Source organism: Dipodomys spectabilis, unplaced genomic scaffold, assembly GCF_019054845.1.
Source record: "Dipodomys spectabilis isolate Male_0828 unplaced genomic scaffold, ASM1905484v1 ptg000092l, whole genome shotgun sequence".
Lineage (NCBI taxonomy): Eukaryota > Metazoa > Chordata > Mammalia > Rodentia > Heteromyidae > Dipodomys > Dipodomys spectabilis.
The window spans coordinates 13,707,796-13,720,250 of NW_024870769.1; positions in this window are offsets into that span (position 1 = coordinate 13,707,796).

Consider the following 12,455-nt stretch of genomic DNA (forward strand, 5'->3'; position numbering starts at 1 on the left):
CATCAGGAAATCCACCAGGGAGTTCTTCTACTGTTTGACTCAAAACATTGGTTTTTCAAAAGATATCCTGGGAATAAGAGCATCAGTTTTACTCTAGTATTTGTTATATATGTAAATTCGGGGCCTTCCATGATCTGTTGAAACAGAATCCCTGGTAAGAGTCTGAAAACTTGGGCAGAGAGATAAGGTCCCAGGCACAAACTCCCAATTTTAAGATGAACAAGTTCTGGGGATATAAAGAACAGCATAGTGTCTATAGTTAATAACACTGTGTTGATGGGAAGGGATGGGAAGGAGAAACAAAGGAGGAGGCAACAATCCTTGATAAGAAATGTACTCATTATCTTGCCCATGTAATGGTAACCCCTCTATATGGAATTTTCACAATAAAAAAAAACACTGTGTTGTGCACTTGAAATTTGTTGAGACAGTAAATCTTTCAGTGTTTTACACACACACCAATACTAACTATGCAAGGATATGGCTAGGTTAATTAGCTTCCTTGAAGTAATCATTTCATAGTGTATCGGTCTCATATTTGTTATATATTTTAAATATATACAATTTTATTTGCTGTCTATACCTCAATAAAGCTAGAGGTAAGCTGATATTTTTCTACCAATAGCATTAGTATCCTTATTTCAGAAACGTGTGTGTGTGTGTGTGTGTGTGTGTGTGTGTGTGTGTGTGTGTGGCAAGGAAATAAATGGTTTTTGTTAAGGATATTTAGAAACATCTTTTCGGTTGACAAATTTTTCAGCAACAAATTTTCAAGTTTTTTACTTGAATGTCAGCATGAAAATGCAAAATAAAACCAACCATACTAAAAAGGAAACAAAGGGTTTCTAGAAGTTTCTTGAGTAGACTTAAGTTTGGGGACCACTAGAAGAGATTCTATTGGGAAAACAAAATTTAATTCTGAGGAGACAGAACGAGTACAGAAGACACAGGAAAATTAGTCACCACACCTTCTGGCATTGTTGCAGCCATAGCAAACGCCATAGCCCACATCAGGAAAGTCTTCAAGGAAGCATAGACCTTTATCGGAATTAATGGAAGGATTAATGATTTTCACCCCACTAATAAGTTTTCATCCCACTAATGACTGTATTTAGGACTTTTATTTACATTCTGCTTTGGCTAGTTTTGATTGTAAAATGAATTCCATAGTGACAATGCTTGGCAGGTAAGGGGACAGGATAGAGATTGAAGACCAAATGTAGGCTATAGAAGACCAACTGTCTGGTTTTACCATTGAAAATTCAAAACCCTTAGTACCAAGAAAGCTGAGACACCCTAGATTCAAGTAAGTAACTCTTAATTTTCTAAGTTAGAGAAAACATTTAATTTACTCATTCTCTTAACCCTTTGTCAAGTAAAAGCACTCTGACTCTACTAATCTATTTTCAACAATTCAGTTGGCCAGTGTGATTTGGAAGTATATGTTTTCAGAAATTTACCCTGGTCATCTTTATAAATTGTAAGACAAAAATAAGTGTTGTATGTTGTATTTTTGCAGTTGCATTATCAGCACCCAAAGAGTTTTGTCTTTACCTCTAGTACTTAGTGGGTAGGGATACACTTGAAAAACTGAGGTACACCTGTGGTGACCATGCTTTGCAGTGGCTATGCTTATTGAAAATACAGGATAAAACCATTGGGCAGATGTGCTGTGAATGAATTACAAAGTGAATGAATGAAACCACAATTACAGACACTGAAAAAATTCCTAACAGGTGCATGTAAAGGAACCAACATTGATTTGTTAGATTTGAGGAGTTGTTATATTATTTGAAACACTTGTTTGTTTCCCTCATTTTTGTTTCATTCCCACATTCTTTATTAGCACCAATTGGTTGTAAAAGAGGGTTTCATTTTAACATACCCACATACGTATACAATGTACCTTGATTAGACTCACCCTCTCTCTGTCACCCTCCCTCATCTTCTCTCCCCAATTCCCAAGCCAATCTCAAACAAGCTACATTGTTCCTTTTTTCACACAGGTACATAAAGTATTTTAACAGTATCCACCATTCCCCCCTGAACTAATACTCACATTCATGAAAATGACCAGATCTCTTAAATAAATGTAATTTTATTTAAAAAAATCTTCTGAAGTATCTAAGAGTCTTAGGCTCATTCTTCTAAATTACAATTCTGTAATTATAAGCTCTTGGTTCCAAGTGACATAGATAAAAATCAAAAGTTAAATGAACCTAAGGATTACATTTTTTGCCTGCAGATAAACTATTGCATGGAAGTCAAGAACACAATAACCCTCTCAAAAGAAAGTCCTACCACCAACTGGACATTGCATTATCTGTGAAGAAAAGAGAATGAACACAGATGACTTTCACTGGACACAATTATGCTAATAAACTACTGTCTAATAGTTTGGCTCTTCTCAACCAAAGGGTGTCTAAATTTTATTTACTATGGTCCAAAAGGGCTTTTCAGAAAAAAATAAATAAATGGGAAATCAGTGAATTTATTCTTTGATAGCTAACCAGAAAAAGGAAATAAAAGTGAATCTATTTTTATATCTGGGTCAGGCTATTTCACTTCAAACTCAATCTGTGGTATAGAGACACAGCTTAGGTTTTTTTCACTACACTTCAACCCTCTAAGTGATGCTTAATAATACTTAACAATATGTATTAGGACAGAACATAGAAATGATCATCTAAATAAGTTTTTCCATTATGGGTTTAACATAGGTCATTCTATAACAAAATGATAGTTTCTATTAGTAAGTGATTTTCAACATGGATTAAGCATCTTTCTATTGATAAATTTACAATAGAATAATATGTGAATTCCCAGCCAATCGTAAGAGCTTGGCTGTGTTCATATACTGAGTGTGTGTATTGAGACTCACATAAGAGATGAAGAGAAGAACAATAGGTTTTGAGTGCAAGATGAAACTCTCTAGCATACAAATATGCCTATGACTTACTCACAGGCAGCTTAAAATGAGTAAGTACAGAGTAGAGGTTTTAGTTAAAGTTGATCCATGGCTAACAAAGTTCAATTCCCTTTACTAACTGCTTATCAAATACTAAGTAAAAGGATGGATGGATGGATGGATGGATGGATGGATGGATGGATGGATGGATGGATGGATGGATGATACAAAAATACACAGAACATTTGAAGAAACAATTATCCACAGAAAATTTGAAATAAATAAAGAGTAAATATGAGAGAGGGAGTAGGTAATGGCTATGATTGGGGCAGTGACAGATAATGGATGAGGGATAGAAGTTAGTGGTGAGTAGGGGTAAAATTAGGGGGTGGCAAGAGAATATAGAGTAGAGGATAGAGGATATGTACTGAGTGCATGAGTTATAATGGATGCAAGATAGTGAGTGGACATGGAAGATAGTGAGTGGGCATGAAATATAAAGTAGATGTGAATAGGATGGCATTGAATAGGGACATGGTAAGGATTAAACAGTCAGTGCATAGACAGGATGTGGGCCTGGAGTTGTATGAAGTAGCAAGCATATGGGGTGAAAGGAGGTAGTGAATGGCATGGCAGGGATGACATGGGAAGGGATGTGTGATGTATGTGTTTAGTACCAGAAATCGATAAGGAGGAGATCCACCTCTGATGTATTTAGAATGTACTTCTAAGATTCTCTCCAGTGGCTCTGAGGCAGAATGTGGTATCAAGTAGGTAGGTGGTGAATTGACACTATGGACCTGATCCCCACAATCAGATTTTTACAGTCCACTGGACATGGCTGTGCACATCGAACTTGGTCTTGAAACTTAAAACCATAAACTAGGACTTTTGATCTAGAATTTGAGGTTCTGTATTAGAAATAGATTTTGCTGCTGGATACTGGAAGCCATGCTCTTACAGCATTGTACAGAGGGGTTACAATTACATGGGCAAGATAGTGAGTACATTTTTTATCCAGCATTGTAGCCTCCTCCTTTGTTTATCTTTCCCATCCCTTCCCATCCTCCCTCCCCCCCCACCCAATCCTCCACCCCACCCAATACTCCCCCCCAAGTTGTAAAGTTCGTTTTCGACATGACAACTTGTACTTCTCATTGTTGCAACAGGTCCACCAGTATCCTTATTTAAACGACTTGTTTTTCCCTTTCCCCTCCACAAATTATAGCGACATCAAATACAGTGAAAGCAGGGGTTATACTGTCGGGGAGGGACATACAAAGCAACAAAGAAATAATCTTATAATTGTGTTAGAAACAAATGCATGAAAGAAAAAAACATTTAAAATACATATCTTAGGGTTCATTTTCCTAACATCACCTTATCTGACCTTTTCTGCTTGACTCAGACATATACTAGATATTGCAAATAAGGGAAATCATGGGACCTATGTTTCTTTGGGCTTGGCTTACTTCACTTAATATAATTTTTTCCAAGTATTTCCATTTCCTAACAAATGGGGCAATGTCATTCTTTCTGATGGAGGCATAGAATTCCATTGTGTATATATACCACATTTTCTTGATCCATTCATCTACTGAGGGGCATCTGGGTTGGTTCCAGATCTTAGCTATGGTAAATAATGCTGCAATAAACATAGTTGTGCTGGTAGCTTTAGTGTGGTCTTGTTTGTAAACATTTGGGTAAATGCCCAAAAGTGGGACTGCTGGGTCATAGGGGAGCTCTATGTGGAGTCTTTTGAGGAACCTCCAACTACTTTCCAAAGTGGTTGAACAAGTTTACACTCCCACCAACAATGCAATAAGGTTCCCTTCTGTCTACATCCCCTCCAACATCTGTTGTTATTAGAGTTCTTGATTTTTGCCATTCCAACTGGGGTGAGGTGGTATCTTAATGTTGTTTTGATTTGCATTTCTTTTATAGCTAGGGAGGTTGAGCATTTCTTCATGTGTCTATTGGCCATCCTTCTTTCTTCTTCAGAGAAGTTTCTCTTTAAGTCATTAGCCCACTTATTTATTGGGCAGTTGTTTCAAAGCAGTATTTTTGATTGTTAAGTAAGATAAACGTATGTCTCTTCTGTTTTTTGTTTTTGTTTTTTTGGGGGGGTCTGGTCATGGGGCCTGAACTCTGAGCTTGGACACTGAGCTCTTCAGCTCAAGGCCAGCGCCACTTTAGCCACAGTGTCACTTTTGGCTTTTTGCTTTTTTGCTTATGTGGTGCTGAGGAATCAAACCCAGGGCCTCATGCATGCAAGACAAGCACTCTACCACTGAGCGACCTTCCCAGCCCCGCCTCTTTTGTTTTTTTGGGTACCGTCATGGAGCCTGAACTCTGGGCCTGGGCGCTGTCCCTCAGCTCTTCAGCTCAAGGCTAGCACTCTACCACTTGAGCCATAGCGCCACTTCCGGCTTTTTTCTTTTTGCTTATGTGGTGCTGAGGAATCGAACCCAGGGCCTCTGGCATGCAAGGCATGCGCTCTACCACTGAGCCACCTTCCTAGCCCCCCCCCCCCCCCCCTGCCTCTTTTGTTTTATGTTTACAATTTCTGCAAGAGTTTAGTTGATACTTAATTTATACTTAGTAAGGCCCTCAGGAGCAAGATAACTTATTTATATTTCTGGGATACCCAAGTATAGGAGCTATTTGAGCACTAGGATAGGTTAAGACCATAAAGTGTCACTATGTACAACAGGTTACCATATGTTAATCTATACTGGAAAGATAGATGTTAAAATTAATCTATACTAAAAGCCAGTGAGTACAACCTATATATTATTTGTAAATTTTGCATTTCAATTTGAATTGAACTGTGGTACAGAGTTCCACATCTAGGTTCAAGGTCTAGTTCCAGTCTCGGTATCCATGAATAAGGTAGGGGCCCAAGTTTCAGATTTAAGGTCATGCCCAAGAAACTATACCATTCCACATCCAAGTTTCATAATCAACTTCCATGCCCAAGATTAGGCCAAGGTCCAGGTCTAATGTCTAGGTCTGAGTTTCTGGTCCAAAATAAAAGGCAATTAATATTATTCACCTTCAAGGTCCTTGAAACAGATTCAACGTCCAGGTTTTCAGCCAGATTTCAAATCAAACAACTCCATGTTCATCATCTAGAGCTAGCTGAAGGTCCAAGACTATAGTATAGATAAAAAACAGTGGCCCCATAATTACATCCAAACACAAGTGTAAGGTCTAAAGAAAACTTTCATAGTACAATTCCAAGATTCTATTTTATCACATTTGATCAGATCAATATTATTTTTAAATTCTTAGATATGTCTAAGTCCTTAAAGTAATACTCACTGTCTAGATTGATGTATAAATTCCATGTCTACAATTTTCATTGTGAATATATAGGAAAACACACTGTAAATAGATTAATAAGACAAATTATATAGTTTCTTTTTTTTCATTTGCAACATGCTAGGACAGAGATCCTAGACATATCTTGCCTTAGCTTGAAAAGACTGTCAAATTTGCCATATGAAAAATAAAGACCTCTTTCATTCGGAAAAAAAAGTGCTTAAAAAAACTTACAACTGAGTATCTACTACAAAGCTTTTTTTCATTTGTTTTGCTTTGCTTTTTGCTGGTCCTGTGCCTTGAACTCTGTGCCTGGGTACTGTTCTTAAGTTCCTTTTACTTAAGGCTAGCATTCTACCTCAACTACTTAGGCCACAGCACTACTTCCTGTTTTTTCTGTGATTAATTGGGGATAAGAGTCTCACAAACTTTCCAGCCAGGGCTTGCTCCAAACCTTGATCCTCAAATCTCAGCCTCTTGAGTAGCTATGATTAAGGGTGTGAGCCGCCGGTGCCCATAAATATAAGTTGTAGCAGATTTAAATAGAGGCTGTGGAATGCTCTTACCCAAAGAAAAGCCAATAAGGTGATGCATATAATTACCTTGATTTGATCACTACATGAAGTATACATGAATCAAAGCTTCACATATCCAACAAAGAAGTATTCAGTAGGGGATTCTGGATATATCATAAGTTACATCAAAAATGAAATTAGCACTGAAGGGTAAAACCAAAATCCCATCAGAAAGATTTTTTTTCTCCTATACCCATGTTTTATGCCATTAAAAAACATTAAAAGATAAAAGGAAAGCCAGAATACGCAAGACCCTTTAGAATAAACAAGTCACCCTACCTGTGGGTAGGTGGATGAGATAAATCACTGTTGTTCCTAGGCTAGTGCTGCTTGGCACCAAATCACCAGTGATTTGGTTGGCTTACTGTGTATCTCAACCTGGGCCCTTTGTGTCACACACACAAAGCATGCTGCTCTTACTACACCACAGCCCCCATCGGAGAGTCTAAAGAACTTCAAGATCATTCAAAAGTCATTGTAATTAAGAGTTACAAATTACAAGTTGCCTGTTCTCTTGGAAAGGAGTAGCAGATGATAAAAGCTAGAGAATTTCATTGTCTTAGAGAGCTGTTCCAAATGCTATTCTCTTCAGTTATAGGAAGGAAAAGATTTTAATAGATAGAATACTAATTACGTCCTGCCAGCATGTGTACAGCAAGGAGTAAATCACACTGAACAAGTAGGAGGGCAGATATTTATCAACCAGAGTGGAAAAGATGGAACGTTATGTGATAAACAATCATAGACAGTTAATAAGGCCTCAATATCAATCTCTTTCTCATAGTGTCAGAGCAATTCAGATTAAGATGAAAAAGTATAGGAATGTTTTCATCTAAAGGTTCGTGCGGATATATTTCAAGTGAAGAAGAATTATGAGAGAAATTCCAAGGCATAATCATAAATATGGAGTTTTAATAATGCAACTATATATATAAATATATATGCATTTATGTATGAAATCTGAGGAATTGTAACAGATATCCATTAAACTGATGTACAATTTTAAAAACTCTGTCCATTGCTAGGGTGATTATATCATATTCTATTGCCAAAACCATGATTCAATCATTTCAATTCTTCCCCTGCCATTGTTTTTGCAATATATCCAGAATTTTACCACGTATTTTGTCCTTCTTTCACAAAGCTGATTGTGAATGCAGGTGAGGCCTTGGATTATAACAGAAAAAGATACATTCTCTAATAGCAACCAGACAAATTTCCACTGATCTTTTCATGTTCCTTTCCTTCACGCCACAATATTTGTATGATCTTTGGTGTGTTCCCCCAAATGCCCTCCTACTGTTTAGAAATCCCCCTTAATTAACAGTGAACACAGTATTCATTATATGAGTGTCTCCCAAATGTATCACTGATTTCTGTGTTCAAGGATGACTCTCCTCTCTCACACACACTCTCTTTCACACATACACACACACACACACACACACATATCACAGAGAGAGAGAGAGGGAGGGAGGGAGAGAGAGAGAGAGAGAGAGAGAGAAAGCGCACAAGTCATGGATTATATGAAGATAATGTCAGCTCCAAACAGAGATACACAATATTGAGAGATTAGAAGAAAAGCAAAGAAAAATTCTACTCCATGAGATGGGTAGGTTTCTTTCCTTTCCCTTTGTTCATTCATTTGTTTGGTGTGTGTGTGTGTGTGTGTGTGTGTGTGTGTGTGTGTGTGTGTGTGTGTGTGTGTGTGTGTGTGTGTGTATCCACATTGGGGCTTGAACACAGGGCCTGAGTGTTGTACCTTAGCTTTTTCCCTACCACTTTAGCCACAGATTCATTTGTGGGGGTTTTTGAGCTGTTAATTGGACAGGACTTTCCTGCCCAGATTGGTTTTGAACCATTATCATCAAATCCCAGTCTCCTGATGAACTAGAATTACAAGCATAAGCCACCAACATTCAGAAACGATCTGGGTCATATTTACATGGGTGGATGCACATAATAAAATTAAATTGAATGCTTGGGAAGTATGAACTTTGCTGCATTTATGCTAATCTGCTTATAAAAAGAGGGACAACTAGGAGGAAAGGGTTCAATAACTGAGATGGACTGGGACACTATCACCAACAAAACTCATATGTATGATCAATTATGCAAAGAGCATGTTCTGTTTCACATCCTGTAACTTTCTGCAAACAAAGCATATATGTAACTACTGAATGCAATGTAGAATGTGAAATTGCCCCCAATGTGTTATTACAGCTAAGGAAGAAGACAGAAGAAAAGATGAGTAATGTAGGGGCCATATTTCTTCCATTCAAATTGGAAAGATCAGAAGAATTACCAAATAAATAAAAGGAAATAGCCATATGCTAATATTCTATTTATCTTCTCAGAAGATTGCTCTTTTTCTTGTCATATAAGAACAACTGGGCTGAGCATCTGGCTTAGTGGTAGAGTGCTTACCTAGCATGCATGAAGCCCTGGGTTCAATTTCTCAATACCACAAAAATAGAAAAAGCCAGAAGTGATGTTGTGACTCAAGTGGTAGAGTGCTAGCCTTGAGCAAAAAGCTCAGGGACCCTGCCAAGGCCCTGAGTTCAAGCCCCAGGACTGGCAAAATAAATAAATAAAAAGAATAGCTGTGTTGTATAAGTTAGCTATATGTTTAAAAAAAAAAAACCCTAACACTTAATAACCTAAAACAATGTCTTAGAGCTGGTAGAGAAAGGACCTGGAGAAAATTGAGCTAACCTAAGTTTCGTAGTTAGTTCTGATCATGTGGGGTTCTGCATTCTAGTTCATGTCGGCTCATGTTGGGATCACATATAAGTTTTATTGTCAATATTTATTTCAGGTTTTTTTGAATTTAGGTTTTTCTAACTATAATCTAGTTTGAAGCCAACATCATTTCCTTCTTGCAGCCCAGTGACAAACAGTAGGATTGGTATTATTGTTGATATAAAGCAGTGTAAATGAAAGTTAAAAGATCCTTTCCCCTTTCTGCATAAGCAATTGACTCCCAGGTCCTCTAAATCTGATCCCCTGAAGATATGATAAATATATAATATCACCTAGTACTTAGGCAACATTGCTTATAGTTAAAATTAACTCCTTCCATATGAAAATACATCTTGGCTAAGAGAATTGTATTTGGGCATTCTAAGCCAAACAACTCATAACTGGACTTCTCTCTGGCTATTACTCTAGAAGCTTTGCTTGTGCAGATATTGCAAGAGATTCTGGTTCTTATATACAATTAGGATTTCAAACCAGGCACTACCCAACTCACCCAATAAACTCTTTGCATCTAACATATTATCTGGCACCAAAAATATTTTTTTCCAGATGACTTTGTGGACTACTGCAAGGAACACCAAAGAAGAGAAAGCTTTATTATCAATTATTCACCGATGGCTTGTTCTGTTTCTTGCATCTTTTAATGATCATATTCCCAAGTGTAGCCTAGTCTGTAAGCTAGAATTTTGCAGCTTAAGAAGACACAATGTTGGAGCACTGTCATGAGCACAACTGCTTTTCTTCACCAGGATTTTTGTGTATGATGCCCCTTGCTGCATCCTTCCTGTCAGCATGTAGTAGAAGTTCATCATGATATTGGTTAATATATTTTATTTTTATGTTGGTCCTGGGGATTAAACTCAGGGTATGCACACTGTCCATGAGCTATTTTGTTAAAGGGAATGTCCTACTACTTGAGTCACAGCACTACTTCTAGCTTTTCTGGAGATAAACATCTCATGGATTTTCCTATGTGGACTGACTTTGAACTGTAGTCCTCAGAGCACAGACTCCTGAGTAGTTAGGGTTACAGATGTGAGCTACCAGCATCCAGCTGTCAATGTTTTGTTCCAACTCATATTTCCACTTCTGGTAATAGAACTTTCTTCTATTGTCTGGAGTGCTATTCTAGATGTTCTGAGAAATGTCTATCTCTCCACACTGACAGGTACAGATAAGAATAGCTTTAGATATGGTTACCTAGAATGTCTAACTATTTATTGTGAGCTTGACTTCCTGGGAAACTGTTTTTACTGCGAGCACTTTATGGGCCATATATATTTAGAGTATCATTACAAAAAAGACATGTATTAGTTTCTGTTGGGTCCCCAAACTTTATAAATATAACTAGCTTTACTGTTAATTTTCAGTTTTTATTATCCACCTCAAAATCATTGCCTATATCAATAAGATTACTTGGTTTTTGAGTTTATATATTTTAATAGATATTTTCATAAAGTTTAAAGATTTCTTTGTTAATCATCTACAAATTTTAGACCTATTATGTGAAAAATGATGGAGTTGTCTCCATTTCTACCTACCTGTGTACATATTTAAGAGCCAGTCTCTAGTAAAGCTTATAGGTTGCATGACATATGCATAAACTACCGAAGTATTATATAGAGAGAGACAGAGACAGAGAGAAAGGAAGGAAGGGAGGGAGGGAGCGAGGGAGGGAGGAAGACAGGCAAGCATTACTATTTTTTGGGGGTGGGGGGTCCGGTCGTGGGGCCTGAACTCTGGGCCTGGGCGCTGTCCCTCAGCTCTTCAGCTCAAGGCTAGCACTCTACCACTTGAGCCACAGCGCCACTTCCGGCTTTTTTCTTTTTGCTTATGTGGTGCTGAAGAATCAAACCCAGGGCCTCATGCATGCAAGGCAAGCGCTCTACCACTGAGCCACCTTCCCAGCCCCCAAGCAAGCATTATTTATACCTAACATTCTTTCATTTAGAATCCTCTTATGTTATCTGAAAATTACTAAGTGTGCTCTGTTTTTGAATCTGCTATATTACCAGAGGTTTATTTTTGATTTTATCTACAAAGACAGGGACTAAGTCTTTGTATTGACTCAATTTATATATTTCATCCCAGAGCTCAGCAACAAGTCTTAGGATCCAGGAATACCGGCAATGTTTAGTGAAAGCAGATCCATCAGTTCTTTCTCTTCCTGGACAAGCATGCTTCATCTCATCAAGAAATGCAATCTATTTCACCTCCCTGGAGTCTGAGTTGACCTATGGCTTTCCTTTTACAATAGAAAATAGTGAAAGTCAAATTTTGAGATTTCCGAATTTTGGCTCTTAAAGAACTGTAACTTAAAGCTTTATCCTTTTGGAGCTCAGCCATTTGAATACAAGGAAGTACAAAATAGAAAGTTAAATGACTGTGATAACATGGAGAAGAGCCCTTAGAATAAGGGTCCAGCCAGAGCTAAACTTTCAGCTCAATGTTCATGCGCAAGATCTAATACAAGATACTCAGGAGAACTGCTTAACTGAGAATGGCTAATGTCTAAGGCAACTTTTCCAAGATGGTTTTGTTACATAACAGCAAATAATGTGGACACTCAGCTAATGACCAGTAATTTGACTTGCCACTGAAAAGCCAACCAGAAGAGCAGTGGGCATTTGTCTTACATAAATAAAATGTAAGAAAAAAGTTCCATAGAAAATGATTGTTTCTAAGCCGGGCGCTGGTGGCTCACGCCTGTAATCCTAGCTACTCAGGAGGCTGAGACCTGAGGATCGCGGTTCAAAGCCAGCCCGGGCAGGAGAGACCGTGAGACTCCTATCTCCAATAAACCACCAGAAAACTGGAAGTGGCGCTGTAGCTCAAGTGGTAGAGCGCTCGCCTTGAGCTGAAGAGCTGTGGGACAGTGCCCAGGCCCA